The following is a 17,243-nucleotide window of genomic DNA, read 5'->3' as shown; positions in this document are numbered from 1 at the left end:
TCTTAGTGCTGTTCCCTGCAATTGGAAGTTATATTGAGTGGTAGATTCATCGTAACTGCTATGTATTAATCATGGATAGGGATCATTATGAATAATATGTACATGTGCATGGGAAATGATAAGCTCTTGCTGCTTGCTCTATTAATGATGAAGGGAAAGCGTGAACTTTCACAGGAAGTCCTCAATTTTTGGAATATTTGATGGCGTCTAAGCTGGCGGTAGAGGATAACTTTGACTTTCTCCATCCATGGCACTGAAATTCTATCTTCGCACAGATTTTCCTAAAGCTAGAATCTCATCAGAAAGCCTTTTCAACCTTAAATTTCCGATAAAACTTTAATGCTCTTAAACTGTTTAGGTGTGCGTATTATATGACTTGGAATTCTGAAACTGAGTCTAACTTGAGAGATTTTGAACCAAAACTCCTTGATGTGTCAGTCTTAATTATTCAAAATCATTGAAATTGGTACATCCAGGAATTTTACGAAGTAAAGATGGAATTGTACCACTAAGTAAGATAAAACAAGATGGATTTCTGCGACGAATTAATAGATCAAAACATCATAATGAGAGTCCATGAACTCATGGGTATCTTAACGTAGATAAAACTGAGTGAATGAGGAAACTTGCAGGCATAAAGTAGAAACCTGAGCTTAGAGAAGCCAAAAAGCACAGTAGATTTTGGAATAGAAATAAGCTTTCCTATTTTGGGTATTCTAAGATATCTGTTTTTGTATTTGAAAAATCAGGTGACGTGGCAAATTTATCTCAACACCAGACTTGTGACTGAATTTTGATAATGTTGGTCTGTGATGAACAATTGAAAGGCTACAGTCCTTAATGTGAATAACCTATGCAAAATTATCTTTAACTGCTTCAATATAAATGAGTTCCATGGCCTTACAAGAAGGAAAAGTGTCTGATACCAACTTGACAACTTCTGATAAAAACAGCATACATGATACAGTACAGAAAATCATACAAAATATTAAGAGTTCAAAAAGAGAATTTGTTGGTGGAAGTACTCTGGTAGAGGATCTCGATGCTGAAGGTGCACTCAAATATCATAGAAGGAAAAGCAACCGAAAAAATCCCAAGTACTTTCAGAAAAGAAAACTTGTTGCTGGAAAGAGCAAATCTACATCTTCAAGATCATTCAAAATATACCAGGGATTTACCGATGAAAACCATCCTGCAGCTCTGAATTCCTTCCATGAGTTTACACTGCCTGTAGATGAAGATGATTTTTCATTGATTAGTTCTCCCGCTAATACTTGCAAAGAAGAAAGCTTCGAACTTGTTTTAGATGACAATGGGGCTTATACTATAGACCCTTACATTGGGCCTTATGATCATAAAACTTTAAGGGAGGAAAATCTGCAAAACAACATCGACATACAAAGAAATGTTGAAGAGTTTGGGGGTTGTCAAACAATTTCAAGAAATGGATGCAGACTTCCTTGGTCCTGGTCTGGAAGGCGAAATGGTAGAGGTAAAAAATTGAAGGGCATCAGAGGGAAGAGGTTTTCATGTGGTGTGCTGGTTGCCAATAGGAGAAAATCACTCTCTGATTCTGCTAGTACTCTGCACTATCAAGAACCTATTCAATTTGAATATGTTACAGATTTTTCTTCCTCGGATTGCTCCTATTCAAAGGATGAAACCCCATTGGTCAGATCCCCCCCCACACGAATGTTTTAACCTTGGACTCGCCTATGGACGATTATGGTGATTCTCCCCATGTAAACAACAGACGTTTCAGTGAGCTAGATCTCCATCCTCTCATCAAAACTCATCACAGGACCAGAAAGTCAGGGATTAGTGAATATGAGACAGAGGAGGAATCCTTACAGATGAGGACTAACGAAAACATGTTAGTGAATAGAAGCTTGAGTCAAAAGTACAGTCCCAAGTCTTTCGAGGAACTGGTTGGGCAGAGCATTATTGCTCAAGCTCTTTCCAGTGCAATTAACAAAGATAAGATTGCACCCTTTTATCTTTTTCATGGGCCCAGAGGTACAGGGAAGACATCTGCTGCAAGAATATTTGGTTTTTCTTTGAATTGCATGGCTGATTGCAATGCAAAGCCCTGTGGAAATTGCAACGGGGGAAAGAATAAGAAAGCTTTCGCCAACAGAGAACGAGAATGCCGAGGAGCCATGAAATGAGTAACCACAAAGTAGAGCGATCAAGTGAAGAACTGGTGTGAACTGGTGTGAATATTCGGCTCACTGTGTACCATGGGTTTTCTGTCACCTTCTTCACCGCCGAATGGATGGACGGCTCTCCTCACCACACCCTGCCATCTTCGTCAAGGGACATGATCCGCTTCATAGAGCTCCCTGATGTTCAGATCAAAGGGGATCGAGGCGCCTCAGATTGCTGTCCTCTCTCATCCATCCACAGACGCTTGGCCTCTCTTCGGTGACGCTTGGTTTCTAAAAAGGCTGATGATCTAATGGTTGGAGTTTATTCCATCGTCTAACAATCGATCTAAGGGCCCATAACCAGACACCGCGGCACGGAGGGGAGTTCCTCTCAGAGGGAACGCCTTACGGCGTAATTACGGTATTCCAACCACTATTTTCTGCCATTTTGGCTTCGAAAAATGACATTTCCTAAATTTAAGATCAATTTTCTTTCCTGATTAAAAAATTGAATGATATAAATCAAGTACATTGTTGTAATAATTATTTGCCATTGGTATAAATTTAAATAGTCTAAAAGGTTTGGAGACTAATTGAATCCTATGAACTTGGAGTTTGACTATTAAAGATAACACATGAATGAACTGCCAATGAACTGTGTTCAGAATCTTCCTTTTAACCTCTGAAAAGTAAAGAAACTTTACACTGCCAGGAAACAACACGGGTCCCAAGAGATTTCGAAATTTCCAAAAAGAATAAAATGATAACTCTATAATATGACATTTGGCTGTCAGCGACCTGAAGTTGAAAAAAAAATGTTATTTAAAATGCATTTATGTTACAAATATCCATCAAAGACGCTAAGCGAGATGAATATGCTAACATTACAGATAAAATTAACAAGATCCAACCATCCGCCAAAATGTAGAGAGACCAAAAATACAATTCGCAATATTTTAGTATATATTTCAGTTGTGCTGTAGGGATCTCCCCTCAATACATAAAGAACCAGCCCAGAGATGCTGCATAAAGCTACACTCGCTTAACAAGCTGATATTCCAGATTCTCCTGTAATGTACACTTTTGAGAAAAGCACAGCCTTTCTCTAAAATCTATATACAGCTTCTAGCCATCACAACTTGACGACATGGCTCTCTAAAACTGATAAACTGAGATCTTCTCTTGATTGTGATCGTCGACTCTGCAACCGCATTTGACCTCTGTGAGGCGTCCACAAGGGTCCAGTATCAGTTTGTATTTGCCCCAAATTGCTTGGAAAACACAATCCAACTGACACAGTTGACTGGTGCTTGAGAGAATCAGCATGTTGCACACTTCCACCCGCAAGGCTTTGCGCAAGTCCAAATGGTTGCTGACACCCTGAATTTGAAGGGCTAAGTGGTATCTTTGCTCTTCCATCCCCTGAAAATAATGAAGAAAAATAATTCCAGTTACATTACAGAATATGATGCTTGGGAAAACACAGACAGAAATCATATACAATTTGCAACATCATGATTCATAACTGTTTTAATTTCATTTCAAGGAAGAATAAACAACATTATTAGAATTACATGACAAATGAATTTGGAAGGTTTCCTGTGATGAGATCAATAAAGTAGATACAAAATCCTTCTTGTAAAGTAAAACTAAACAATAGAAATCTTAATGGCGACCACATGAATTTCTATCCCATCCAATCAGGATTAGTAGACTGAGCATGTTATTAAAAGAAGCAAAGCTTCTCCCCCGAACCACTTATAGGGAAGGCAGTTTCACAACACATGAGACAGAATAAAATGGGGGAAACTAGTTGAAGGATCAAAGCACCAAAGACAATAGAAACAGATCTACAAACTGTAGTCCTGGACTTAAATTTCAGTTCAATGATAATACATGAAAAGAGTAGAACATGCAGCCTACCTCCTACAATGGATGTCAGCCCATCCCCTAGAATTGCCTTATTTGATCCTTTTTTAGTTTTTTATAGTAGCTTCAACCACACCAGTTAGCAATTCTGGAAATGAGTTCAAACAACTTTAGGAAAATGGAAAAGAAGAGATGAAATTCCTCATTGTAAATAAATGTCAGTTGCATCAGAACCAAGCCCATAAAAAAAGAAATCCAATCAGATCCAAAACGTATCCATGTTTACAGTATGTGTAAACAAAGCTAAAGCTTTTGGAGAGATGCAAAAGTGGTGAACTTCTATTCGATCCTTGCTAATTCTGTCCATGATATGAACAACTTCCCCATATAACTCCGTTTGTCAAGAATAACTTAGAGCAATGCCTTTGGAGAAAAAAGGAAATGATAAGCAAATAATGAGCATGTAAGAGGTTGGGGAAAGTTAAGCCTAGATCACATGGGAAACACATTCAGCTTGAGTTTGTCACCATGTTGATGGTTATCCCCTGGATTAACTACCTACGAAGGTGCACTGTCTTCGATATCTCTTGCATGTAAAATTTTCCCTCAATTTCCAGGATCGAAGAAGTATGCATTGTATTAAATTATAACCAAAATTGGAAATCAAACTATTCTAATGTTAAAAACTTCTTCTGAATGTCACTCATCAGAAAAGGAATGCATTGCCATGGATCAGTGGCCAATGAAGAGGAGCATAAAAAAAATAGTGACAAGCATGATCTGCAATGTTACAATTGATGTTATAGCTCAGATCTTTTTGACACATTTCACAAGCAGGGAACAAGGAAAGAATCCTGAGCATATGACCAGAAACAAGGGTCAACTAAGATGCCCTAAGGCACATGCCAAGAAACGTGTTGGTGTGAAAACAGAACTAGAGAGGACACTCCTTTGTGACCAGATGCTGAAAAGAGTCATGGCTATGCAGGTTAGCCCAGTAGCAAATTTAGGCACTATGGATCTGGTCTTGAATAGAAAAAACGAAATAACTAATTGCTAGATTCCTGTTTGCATATTAAATACAAGGGGTGAAAAACATATCATTAATAATTTCTCAGTACTACAAGGTACCTCCAGGGAAATACACTTGCTGTTTCTTCAATTTGGTCGCTTCTTTAACATAGTTACGACACATACTAATGACCACACAACATTTCAAATTCAAGTTAGCCTCTTTTCCTAAATGACTATCTCGTCCGTAGAAAAGATCAGCTCTATAAACTCTATTATAAGGTTTATTAAGGAACACACACATGGTATGACTTCTACATTTGAGAAATATATGTGTTTTATAATTAAACAAGCTTTGGGAAGTATCCTGTGTACAGTGTTAAATCTTTTATATTTGCTTTAAGGAAGGCATGCTTTTTGAAATTCATGGAATCTCCAAATGTTTCATTGTCCACTTTGACTGTTTGACATAATCCAACAACGTCAACGATATCATGTAGAATGTCATCGAGTATCCCATTCTTCATATCCACAGTTCTTGACTCACGCAAATGGTGCATCAAAGGCACTTGGTTTCATCCTTGTGAACAAAGCATCCAGGAAGGGAGGCACCTCAGCTCACTTGGAATCCCAGAAACCTGATTATGAGGAAACATTAGATGCAGCCACAATGCCACATTATAATATACCCATTTTCCACACAATACTGCCATAGGTGTTCCCAATCATCTGAAACACTTCATAGACTTTAAACCTGTTCTGCATTTAATTGTGTAGTAATCACAAAAATGAAAAATGTGGAACAGCAATAGCCAAACATATCAAGAGCCCATGAGCTTTTAGTCTTGAACAGCTCATGACCTGAGGATGCCTCTTCTGTGGTTTTACCCTTGTTGAGATTAGTGGAACATGAGAAAATTAATTGACATCCTCAACGAGAGTGAGCTGACTTTATTCCACATACTACAGGTTCACATGTACAGATCCTTTGTTGTGTGTTATTTTTTCATGGAACAAATCATCATCATGAGTATAGTTACAGAAATTATAAACTATTGCTAATACTCAGCTGAGCACTAGTCCAAACTAATCGTATTAATCTTCTCAAAACCTTTGGCAAACCAAAGACAACCAAGCATGGCACTCAAGCAACAAACACTTGTAAATTCAATAAGAAACTTAAGTGAAAATTTTATGCAAAAACAGGGGAATCAACATTTCTGTAACCACGGAGGTTAAAAACTTGACATAAGCATAAGATGCAGCGAAGAGTAATAAATGCATAGCCTCTGAAAGAAAAGAGAATTAAAAGGCAACATAAACACAAACATATAGAGGCAGATTGTCAAGTGAGTGAAGGAAAAGAAAAATGATCAATTAAGATTATTCAATTGGTAAAATAAGTTTTTTCTGAGTTAAGGATTCTGTGATGTGAATAACTTTGATTAATTTTTTTTGGATCCATCACACTGAGTTTTTTGAGTTGATATTTGGAGGCTTCGAGCCAGCAAGTGTTTTTTGAGTCCTGATGGTGAGCCACTCTGGCTAGATCAAAATGTCAACTCAAAAAACTCACTGTGATGGATCTGGAAGAATTTAATCAAAATGGCAAAAAAACTGTTGAAGATGAATAATTTAAAGTTTCAGTTACAGAGCTTACCAGAACGACTTGGAGAAATTCCATTACCGATGGAACAATGCAGCACCTAAAGTCCAAGTAATGCTACCAGACCCCACATCTACTTGTTGCTCCTTCAATTGCAAACCATCTCTCAGGAGTGATACTATATATGGAGCACGAAAACAATATTGTTCTATAAAAGGCTGTGGAACAACACTCCGCTCAGCATCTTGCCAAGTTTTAGTGCAGAACTCCCGACCCTTCTCTAGAACATCATTAAATGAAGCAGCAGCAGATAGATTAAAAAACTTGAACACAACAAAGAAACCTGACATAGCATAGAATTGCCCTTGAGATTGTTGCTGCTGATCACTGATAGCACAAGGATGTTGTTTGCAGTCTGTCCCTGCCCCCGAATGTGACCATTCAGAGGCATTTATGGTTGATTTCGCTAGAGCTTCACATTCTTCCCAGTTGGGCTCACCAATCAACTCAAGCCCTACTCGAGATTCTTCTTTACTTATGTCTCTTCCACCAACCAGAGGACTTCCATTCTGGAGTAAGAAAGAACACTGAGAACATGAGTATTGCTGTCTATAACCAGCATGTATGCAAGGATGATTGAGATGCAACTGACCACCAGAGAATTTCCCACTGTCAGTTTTTAAATTTTTTCTGAGTAGAAGTACAACGGACTTTTCAAAGGCATCATTTAGGCCATAACCTGTAAGAGAATATGCATTTAGATGGCGTTCCATTGTTCCAATGGTCAGATTCAAGCCATATTTAAATTCAAATGTCACCTGTAAGGAGGAACCCCCTAAGTCAAGTGCACCAAACGTCTCCAGAATCGGCATATTCTGCAATCTACCCATCATATAATTAAGAGCTACCCATCCATAGTAAGCCTCTTCTACCCCAGTAATTATCCTAACCCAGTTTCTTCGACACATAAATGGAGATTCTTCTAGAATTGACCATGCCTTGTCCAGGATCCATTCTGAATCTGAACTTGGCATCCTGCGAAGCCCTGCTGTGGCCAAAAGGAAAAGAGGGCTATTTTTATGAGCATGAGCCGGTATTTGCTTTTCAGCCCACTGGAGCAGTGGTTCCATGGCTGACCTCAACCCTGATTCATTGTGTAAAAGTTTATCAAAACCAGGTTCAGTTTCCATGCGATGATAAGCTCGACCATTCTGTTGCCTTGACTTGCCATCAGTACCTTCAGGAAATGGGCGCAGCACCATTGGAAGACTCCCTTGATGCTTGCCATCATTCCGCACCCACTCATACACATAAACTCGGGTACCAGTGCTCCCACAGTCCAAAACTATAGAAAAATGTGATGCCTCTGTACTCCGATAAGATTTTAACCAACGAAATCCCGCAATGATCAGAATTAAAAGCATTAAGAGAAGTAAAAACCCAACAGCCACCTTTAACCAGCATTGTTTTCTCAATGGTGTTGAAGGTAGGCCCTTCTCCTTTGAAAAGCTAGTGCCTCCTCCTGTGCCCTCCCTTATCGATGAAGGTTTTGTTCGAAGAATACCAGCACCGCTCAAGGCTAAATCCCCTTCTTCAGAACCAACCTTGCGGTATGTTGAGAAGTCTTGGAGAGACGATGAAAGCCGCAGGCCACCTGTCTTTCCATAACCTGCCCATGCAGACCTGAAGGGTGAAGCTAAGGGCGGCAATGCAGAAGATGAAACAGAAGAGCCAGAAGCTGATGAAGATGCAGAGAAATGACTCGCCGATGATCTAATGGTTGGAGTTTATTTCATCGTCTAACAATCGATCTAAGGGCCCATAACGAGACACCGCGGCACGGAGGGGAGTTCCTCTCAGAGGGAACGCCTTACGGCGTAAATAAAAAATTAATTTGTTTTTTATATAGCGATTTTTAAAATATTAAAAGCGCGTATTTAAGATAACACTCTCTACATGATAGAACATCAAATTGTCACTTAAGTTTGTGTTAAACTTCAATCTTTAGGATATGTAACATTAGTGAATTTATACGAATTTATATATGTATTTTAATAATCCAATAATAAAAAATGCATAATTATGTTGTAAGGTGTTTTTCTTTGAAAATAACGCTCGTAGTTGCCATTGTGCATTGTTTGTAGCGCCAAATCAAATGTTAGATGATTGGAGATTTGTGTGTCATTGGATTAATAGTTAGGAAAAACAGTTAGGGAAAAATTGCATACAACCTTCGTCCATTGGATCTAGAAACCTAAGCAACATTCATTATTGCTCCGCATGACTAGTTCCCTTTCCTTGCCAAATGCAAAGAACTTACATACAAGAGAAGAACATGCAATGCTAGACAAATCTATTCCATTACCCAGCCTCATAAATGCTCGCCACAATTCCATGGATCCCATTGCACCCCGAAGCTTGAGGCACTCCATTGCTCATCCCCAGCCTGTGGAACCAAGAGTTTGAGGCGCCAAAGCTCCTAGAATTTCTTCTTCAGTGAATTCTAGAATCAGTTTAGAGAATGTGGACACTCAAGGCCTAATGATTTAGCATTCATTGAGCCCCTTTCAAAGGCACACAGGTGAAGAATTGAATCGTGCAAATGATGACAGGAATATTTTATGGGCTCACGAGGAGGAAGATGATATTGGTTTAAGTAAAAAAATGGAACACAAGCATTCAACTTTCTAGACCTCGAAACCCATGTGGGCGATTTCACATATTGGGATGCACCACTTCAATTGCATATTCTTTGTTTATGTGAATTCCATCCATGGTCTCTCGTTTTTCATAAATGGGTTGAGACTTTGTGTCAATTTGAGAAGTAAGGAGAGCAGAGATGGAGTTGTTCAAACTATGCTCGCTCGTGTTTCTAAGTGTAGCAAAATTTGACGAAAGTATGCGTATCCATTGCCATGTCTATGGCACCAACAACAAGCATGGGAGTTCTCATGGAACCATGAGGTTCCAATCAAGATCGTTCATCATTTTTGTAGTTGTCGTGGACATAGAGGAGATGGATTTCAGTTAGCATCATGTGGATTTGGGTATACTATTACAGGAAGTCGTTTAGAAGCATCCAATAGGGGAAGATTATGACGATGAATGGAATGTTCGCTTTGTGTTAATGATTCGAAATTAAACAAAAATGCAACAAATTAAAAATATAACCATGAATATAGAGATGTAATAGAAATAACACTTCATTTCATTAATATCAAATACTGAAATATGCTTACAAACAGAATGGAAATAAAACTAGCTTGGGCAATGGTAGCTTATCTCTAAGAAGTGATGTGGCGGCTACATGCCTTTAAGATATGTTACAATGAGGCTCAAGCGCCTATTTATTATTGAACAATAAGGGAAAACCCTAACCCCAAGAGATGGAATGCCAAGAGTTTGTGGGCCCCGTTGGGGTTAGTTGGGCAGCCACCTTCCCAGGGTCGTAACTTGGTCATATTATCTCTGCTTGGCGTACAATACTTTGTTGGAAATATCTCTTCAAGTACTACAGGATTTGCGGCAAGCCCTTGCCTGTGGAGATGGGCATACTGCAGACCTCAAAAAAACGTCGTTTAGGGGGTCAAAATGGCTCTAGAAGTTCAGGACCCAAAAAACTTCTAAAAATAGTAAATGCTACAATAAACAAGGAAACATATGAAACCCACTACAGGTCTAGGTGGAATAGGTGGGTGGCCACCAATATCCACCTGGATCATTTTGGGAAAGCCAACGGAGCAGAGCACATTTGGGGCCAGGATACCAAATTCTTGATAAGGATGAGCGTTATCATATTAGAAGTTGCAGGTTCAAGTATTATCCAGGGCATCAAGCAAGTAGAACACCTAGCGGGGTTTCGAAAATCCTACCCAGTTCGACCCGGGGAACTCCAAAGACAGGGGTTGTTCCTAGACTTATCAATGCCGCATATAGGAACAATTTCCCTTTTCAGTCACATAGGGATAGGTAAAATCTTGTTTATTTCAATCGAATGGTGCACTTTAATCTCGACGATCTAGGCCCAACTCTGGAATCAGCGTTTCAATCCCAAATGTTTCAGGTTGAGAATTTTTCCCTCAATGAAAAATTTGAAGGTCATCGTTTAGAAGAAATAAGTCTTAAATAAGTACCTAAATAGGAGCAAGAGTATTGTCCTTCAAATGTTGCGAATCATCCATCAGACCTAAAGATTGAGAATGCAGAGGATGAAGGATTTCTTTTGAAGTATAAGAATAGAGCGTGGAATTGGTCGAGAATGAAATTGCAGAAAATGAAATAGAGACAACTTCTAAATAATTAGACAAAGAAGGATCAGTATCAAGAGGTCATGAAATTGTTAAGTGATCTGGGAGGCAAGCCAAAGAATGTTCGTTGAATTGGAAAAAACAACTAACCAACAAACAACAATGGAGTCTTTGGGAAATCAAAACTCAAAGGACTATAAATTTCAGAATGATGCAGTGAAGCATGATCAAAATACAGATGAAGTTATGATGGATGATGAAGTGAGCATCGTGGAAGGAGAGTTCCCGCACTTGTTGGAAACAGAGGAAATTGGTCTCGAATCGGAGCAAAATATGCAGAAATCAGCTTCGAAGGACAAGACTATCAAAATATTAATCATGGTGTCGTTTATGTATGTTCACATGCTGATGAAGAACTATTTATCGACATTGTAGGTAAACGAGAAATTAATAGTCGACAGGGTAATCAGTGGAGTCACTGTTGAATCTGCAACTCATTCATTTATAAATTGCAGCATTTGGTTATGAAGTTCTAAATATTTTGTTGTGTGTCTCCATTTATGATATAGTATGAGATTTGGTGGAGATGGGAGGGTTGAATGCATAAGAGTGTTTGTAGTGAGGATTGTTTGCATTTGAAGGAACTCACTTCCGCCAAGTTGTGAAGAAGTTGCGAGTTTGAAACCTGCCAAGTTTTAAAGAGTAAGGTTGCAAGTTTGGTATGTTGCTTCAGTTGTTGGCTTGACATGAGAAAGCATTATCCAAGAGCTCGTGAGAGATTAGCAATTTCATGAAGGAGCATTCTACAAGGAGTCATGTGTTATTAGTGTTGTTTCTGCAAGGAGTCGCAGTGTCGTGGAGTGTTGTTGAGATCATGAGCCTGCATCAGCTGGATTCATGTGCATGCGAGTTCAAGGTATTGCTTATTGCAGACCATCGTATTTTTTTTAAAAATTAGATTATTCTAAAGCATTCTTTGACTAGTGAAATCGGAGCAAATGAGGTATTGCTAGCAACCACCCATCATTTACTATAAAAATAAGGAGTATCTGTGTGTTGTGATATTATTTGAGGTGTGTTGGGCCACTAAATGAACATTATTATTACCATTTCTTGACATGTATTTCATCCATTTCTATCATTATTTATCATGCCATTTATCATAATTTATCATATAATTCCATTTTATTATTATTTATGCCTTCGCGGGTAAATAATATTTGTTCTCCTTTATTTTTAATAAATCGAAGATTATTATGCATGATTTTTCCAATGATGGTGTATTAATGAATTTGCTATAACATCAGTCATGATTTCAGCCTCCAAGATATTTTCCAGATTGAAAATTTGATCTCCAAGTCATAGTCAAATATTCCAACTCAAAAATTCATTGGGATAAAAGGTCAAAGTTTTGTGTTGGACTTTTTGGGCAAATGAAGATGAATCTTGAAAATATGAGACACGGGTTTTGTGCAGAATGGACCAAATTAGTATTAAATTGAGCAGCTTTCCAAAATTCGATCTAGATTGAGATAAATGCAAGGTTATTTGAAGGTGATTTTCTTAGATTTGTTGTTGTGGCCATTTTCCAAATTCTCCCAATTGCAATACCATATTTGACTTGTTCCAACTGAATCATGATGGAAAGATCTTTCAAATATGATCTTCTTTATTGAAATTCTGTAATCAATCCAAAATTGTAATGGAAATCATTTTGTAATCAATTTAGTTGTAATTCCTCTTTTCTCTCTGTGTATTTAAATGAAAATAGAGATAAAAGAGAGGATGGATGGGCAATCGTTGAATTTGAGGAAAAGCTAAGAAATTCGTTCTCGTGTAATTATTTCTTTGAGATATTTTCATGAAGGAACCTATCCATTGAGTTCTACATCTCTTATTCGTAATCTGATCTAAGTTATTTTTCAAGGCAGAACCGACTCTTGGGCAGTTGTGTCCACTACCTTGGATGAGGTGTTGCCTTGAAGATCTAAAGTAGTTTAGTAGTGCATTTGTTTCTTTGAATTTCAAGTATTGTTCCTTAAAGTAAATTTCCTTTTTTTCAAGTAATTTGTTGTTTGCTACATTTTCCTGATTTGTTGTTTCTTGCAATTTCTAAATTTCATTTAATTTACTACTCTAGATTAGCATTTGAATTCTCTTGGGTGTAATAGGTCAAATTTCCAATTCTGCAAGGTGTGGTTTAATTTAGTATTGATTCAAGTCGTGTGATTAAAATAATTCCTTTTCCTGTCATTTACTTTCTTCTTTTTAAATTTAGCATTGTTATTCAAGTCTCACATTTTATTTCTTGTTGAATGAGCTTGATAGTGTAGAACAAAATCATGTAGAACCAGTGTTAATTATTAGTAGTTTCTTGCATATATTTTGTGGAATGCCTTGAAATAAAAAGACATTCCTTGGATTGATCATTAGTGTTCAGGCAATTATTTGATTTTTATTAAACAATTACTTTCCCCAACATTTTGGAATCGTTGTCGGGGAGGCAGTCAAATAACATTACCAAACTAATATTTGGTTATAAATGTATACCTGATTTCATGAGGGTTGGATATTGAAGAAGGAAGGTAAGAACCTATGCATGCATCCTTGGGATCCAATGACTTATCTACCCTCAATAGGTAGGCTTAGGTCATATAGCATGCATGATTAAAAGTAGGAACAATAGAGATAGGAACTTGATTTTTTTTTTTTATCATTTCACTTAAGTGGTGATGTAAGCACAACCCATTCCACTAACTAATTGATAGGAAAACTTGAAGGAGGAGTCTCAAAGTAGCACATGAAAAACTTCTTCTATTTTGTGAAGAAATGGCAGGCATTGCTACTTTTGAATTCCCTATCAGAGATCTAAGAGGAGTGACACAAATGCATTCCCCCATTTGCTCTACCAAATTTTCATGATTTGGCATAAAAATACCCAAATATATTTTTATTTGAGCTTGAAGTACTTTGTAGAGGATATTATTATTATACTAATTATTAAAGGTTGAAACTGTTTCCTCTTACTCTAAAAGGAGCAGCTCTTCGATGGTTTATGAGCCTTGGTGGGAATTGTATCCAAACATGGGAAGACATGAGGAATATATTCTTGAAGAAGTACCAAGACTATTGTAAGGGCAGTGAAGATATTTTTAGTATGATACAAGGGGAATATGAAATATTGGAGGGCTATGTGGAGTGATTTCGATACAACCTTCAAAAATCAAAGAATAATCATTTGACAAAAGAGATCATGAAAACACTCCTACTCGATGGAATCAAAGATGAATTTTTTGAGCTCTTAAATCTTATGGGAAAAGGTGATGTTTTTCAGCTATCATATGATGATGTTTGTGAATTATGTATAAGGTATTCAAGAGGAATATCCAAGGCTGGTAAGAATTCTTGAGAACTTTCTTCTCAATTTTTTAAATCTGTTGCAAGAATAGGAGTTACAGGAGATGAAATTAATGATTTTTTTGAATATTTTAAAATTCATATTATCAACTCTCTAATTTCACAATTGGATATTTTGCAGGTTAATAAAAACCAAGAACAATTTGAAGAAGTTTTTTTCCCTCAGTGTAGAAAGAAACATCCCATAGATAACTATTCTTACTTATCTAGGATGGAATTAGCATATCAGAGAGATGGAAAAGCTGCAATAATTTCACAACCATGGAAACCATGCCCTACATGTATGGTTCAAAACAATTTCTCACCATTTTCTTCCTTGCATAATCCATTATGGAATACTCATATATTAAGGCAGCCATGTGTTGAGGGCCCGAAGATCGGGTCAACAACAAGGGGGATACCCACCCGGTCCGGAACCTGGTTGGCGGCTCCTTGCCCATTTGGTGTAGCGGGTCCGACTGGGGGTAATGGGACCAGCTTCCCAATCTAAAGGTTATGTGTGCGTGTGTAGATTTTGATTATGCTGATTCTGAAAGTATTTTAGAGCTAACTCAAATCTAACTAGTAAACAAACTCTATCCTATTGTAATCTAATGAAAACAACACATCTAATCTACGCTAACCCGGGATATATCTTTTATATTATATTCTGTGAAGGAATGAACATGCTAGGTCCTCCAAGGACGCCTCAGAAGAGCGTGGTGCGCCCGCGACAGCAGTGACCTTCATTATTCTAGGTTTTTCTTCCTCTAGCAGCCTGTACATGCCTTCCCATGTTGATATCCCTGCATCTTTGTTGCAGGCTGTGTCTGTGTACAGGGGCGCCATCTCCTTGGTCTTCTCCTTCACTTCGGAGCTTTGAGCTCTGTTTTTCTTTCCCATTTCTCTTTTGCTTTTCTGTCTGAGACGTCTTAGCGTTTTGTTCCTGCAGATTACGAGTGAAATGGAAATGACTGATCCAGAAAGGTGATGGGAGAGTTTTAAATGCAAGAGATAAAACAAGTATGCCACCTTACGTGAAGTAAATCTCTACCAAGGCACGCGTCTTTAATCCATTTGATAATTGACAACTAATTCATTTACTATCATTAAAAGCGCATGATTTCGGGTCAGATTATAGCAAGTGGCTTTTCTTTGAATGGCGCGCCCGGAGGATTCGTACTAAGGTGATTTATGATTTGCTGACGTACCTTCGCATGTCGTGCAATCGCAAATCACACTGTCGCAAATCGCATGATCGCAAATCGCATGGATGTGGCATCGCAGCGATCGCAATATCGCAGATCGCAGGAATTTGATGTTCACCATATCTTGCCTGGTTCATTTATGCGATATGCGATCTAGCAATCGGCGTTATCGCAGATTGGCGACTCTTTAGGCTTTTCTTTATGAGCGTTACCAATTTGCGATGCGATGTCATTATTAACACGAGGATCTTGCGCATAAAAAAGAAAGGGAAATGAAGGTGTTTCCTATCCTTTTGCAACGCGACCTTAAAGGTTTTCTCTTTTTACATAGACTTAGGGCTTAAAATATCCAAGAGGCTTTTTCCAAGCGTATGATTGTGACTTCAAAAAGAGACTCTTGCTTTCCCTAAAAATTAACTAAGGGTCCCCATTCATTCAGTATCACGGTTGATACTTAATTGAATAAGGGGGGTTGTTGCTGGCTACAACAATTGGCGATTCACTTGGGAGAACCAGTTATCTCTGCTTTTACATTTATGCTTTCAAACTCCTGAGAAAAATGTCTTAAAGAAAAACTTGAACTTTATTATAAAAAGATAAAGCAAATAATACTTTAAACTGTCAATGATGTTTCGTTTCAACCTGTTTCTATTTCAATTACTTGCGTCTTCAGCTTGTCTTTGCATTTAAATCAGTCATTACTTGGTCTTGTAAAACATAAAATAAAGTCTTCTCTATGTATCAGCTCTTTTTAAATATGCTCCTTTGTCGCAGGTAGAGCCTCTGCTGCCAGCAGGCGTCCATAGCCTCGACAGGGTTACCTATTACCCAGCAATGATCGTTTATCCTGCTTAAGGTTATTTACAACTTTTTCAGAGAAATTCCTTTTTTGACACTTTTTCCTTTTTATTCTCTAAAGAACAATGTCTTGGTTTGGTGGCCAAATTATGACACAGTCATTCACTTGATTTACACTTTTGCTGAACAAGCTGGCTCGTGATGAGACCCCTTGCCTTTTGATTGCAACAATCTTGAGTCATTGCCCTGTTTTGGTAGACAGTTTTGGCAAAGTCAGCAAGTTATAATATCTGTGATCATGATAAGCCGGCTCGTGATGAGACCTCTCATTCTTTGAGATATAGTGTCTTTTTTAGATTATTCCTCTGAATGCTGCGTTTTCCTTTAGCAGGGAGGAAGTCAAATTTTCTTTCCTTAAGAAAGTTCTGGACGACAATGATAGGGTTGTTTTTGGTAATGGCTGGTTTCACAAAGAATTCTTATTTTAATATTGATACCTTTCATTGTGCTGACCTAAAAACAAATTTTCCACTGAGATAGCTTTCTTTAAAGTTTTTTGCAGTTGAAACTATCATCATATCTGGGTTAAAGTTCTATTGATAATAAAGATCAAATTCCTAAAAGATTTGCTGTTCATAGAAGCAGAAGTTTCAAAAAAAATTTCAATAGAGAAAAAAGGTGCCTTTAGTAAATGCCAAATGCCGTTAACCAAAGCAAACATCATTATGAGAGGCAAACATTCCCTAGGGTTATGTAGAGAATATGAATAACTTTGCCTATCGATTTATTAAAAGCAAACCTAATAACCTAGCTAAATTACTCCTACTCCTATTCTAACTATATACAGGAAATAACTATGTGAAATGATATTTCCAATGGAACCATGTATTCATTTTTATTCCTAGCCGTATGAAACTTTCAAACATCAGTGTAAAGAACCAGACTTTCTTTGGATCATAAA

At 37.7% G+C, this 17,243-nt stretch overlaps 1 pseudogene across 1 annotated transcript; it reads right to left on the bottom strand.

Annotated features, from left to right (window-relative positions):
* Window positions 1-2,951: 2,951 nt before the first annotated feature.
* Window positions 2,952-8,420, bottom strand: LOC149173006 (putative apyrase 7 pseudogene; annotated as a pseudogene). Its single transcript, XR_016259289.1, has 2 exons — window positions 6,688-8,420; window positions 2,952-3,569 (listed from the first exon to the last, which is right to left on the bottom strand). The product of XR_016259289.1 is annotated as a putative apyrase 7 pseudogene (transcript).
* Between the last annotated feature and the right edge of the window lie 8,823 nt (window positions 8,421-17,243).

The sequence above is a fragment of the Pinus tabuliformis genome, chromosome 4_2 (assembly GCF_031772625.1).
Source record: "Pinus tabuliformis cultivar Carrire ecotype Pingquan chromosome 4_2, CPIR1, whole genome shotgun sequence".
In the NCBI taxonomy this organism is placed as follows: Eukaryota; Viridiplantae; Streptophyta; class Pinopsida; order Pinales; family Pinaceae; genus Pinus; species Pinus tabuliformis.
The sequence above is the reverse complement of the archived record's forward strand: the minus strand, read 5'-3'. Positions and strand labels throughout refer to the sequence as shown.